We start from the raw sequence: 1,911 nt of genomic DNA on the forward strand, positions 1-1,911 counted from the left end.
ACTGAGGTAACTAGCCAGGGCTGATTACTTTAACATCTTAAGTAGAAATAACGCAATATAAAATGCTACATGTTCAAAATAGGTAAAGTGCTGTTGGTCTTAAGAAAGCATTATGGTCACATGATACAAAGATAATAGAATTTTACCTAGACTATAGCAACACCCACACTCATATCAAGACCCCTCAAGGGAAACAGACGTGTAGTGAACATTAGCAAATCAGAATTAAAATGCATTTACTATGAGTACTCTGATACGCTGGTCCTCAGCACTACTTTGGGCTTCAGGTTTGAAGACTTCGTCTAACTTCCAGGCCTGAATAGACCCCTGCAGGAGCACATCTGATAGGTATGCTCAGTCCTATGCCTGTGATCAGCAGTGAACGAAGAGGCAGCAAAAGAGAAGAGAGCGCCTCTCTTAGTTGTGCTGGAGCAGGCTCATACTGGTTTTAGAGAGCTGATTCTGGTCATCTCTTCCCAACTCTGCATTCAGTGAATGCAAGTTGGCAGCTTGCAGTCAGCCACAGTGGGAGTATTTACACCATTGAAACTGGTAAACACTACAAAGTATGGCTCTCCATCCCCATCCCTTGCCCAGAGCTCAATGTTGACTATCAGCACACCACTAGGAGAAGGCAGAAAACAACCTTACTGTGTTGGCCCTGCTAATGAGCCCCACTTTGTTTTATTGTAGGAAGGGAGAGGGATGTCTGGGCTCATATCTGTAATAATAAAGGTGATGACAATGATGACAAATACCCATTAAGCACTTCTAGGTACTGTACTTCACTGTGCGAGGTGTTTCCCATGCATACCCTTAATTTATACTCAAATGATTTTATGGGATAAGGTCTGTCATTACCTCTATATTACATACCAGGAAACCAAGGATCAGAGCAATTAAGTAATTTATCTAATGTTATACTGCTGGTGAATAGATTTTGTATTCCAATCTAGGCAAAGTTGCTCTAGAGTCTCAGCTCTGACCTTCATGATAATCCCTTCCTGAGAAATGTGGGCAAAATGGGTGGAAAGTTTCTCCTCCAACTAATAGTTCATAGCATGTGTTACTAGTTTAGAAATATTAATATTTAAAAACATTCATTCTTGTGTATTGTGATACAATTCATGAAAATAATTTTCAAACTTGAAAAATAATACTATGTATTTCCATGGACATTTATATGTGTGGTAAAAAACATACATGGAGATAATATGGGTACATGTCTATTTTTTATTTACTGCTTTTATGTATATTCAAACTATTTTATAGTGAAAATTTAATATATTTCTGTATAAGGTGAGCAGACTGGTTTTATAGTGAGATTATAGGTAGTTCTAATTGTTTCTTAAAAATTTTTTAATATTGTATTGTATTTTCAATTAATTTTTTTGAATGAGTACATGCAAAACTGGTAAAACCTGAATAATTTCTGTAGTCTAATTAGTTGTATTGTGCCCATATGAACTTCCTGGTTTTAATAATGTCCTACAGTTATATAGGATGTCATCACTGAGAGAACTGATGAAGGCAATGAATTATTATGATTTTTAAATGGATTCATAAATAAAGGTTGTTTTAATTTATTATTCTCAAACAGTTTGAGAATCTCTGTTTTAATGGAACCTTATTCTAATCCTAGGTACTGTTAGACATTCTCTCGTTATGTTCCCATCTGTCTATCACAATACTTACTACATTGTAGGTTATATTTATGAAGTGCTATAAACATTAAAAATGCTATTCTTCTTTCCCAGGAAACTTTGATAAGCTATAATAAACCTTTTCTGTATTTTAAAATTGAGATTAATTTTTATACCATAACATTCACACTTTTAAAGTGTACAATCCAGTGGGTTTTAGTATATTCAGAAGGTTGTGAAACCATCATCACTATTTTTTTAATCTATT

This window comes from Saccopteryx bilineata, chromosome 6 (genome assembly GCF_036850765.1).
Source record: "Saccopteryx bilineata isolate mSacBil1 chromosome 6, mSacBil1_pri_phased_curated, whole genome shotgun sequence".
Taxonomy (NCBI): Eukaryota; Metazoa; Chordata; class Mammalia; order Chiroptera; family Emballonuridae; genus Saccopteryx; species Saccopteryx bilineata.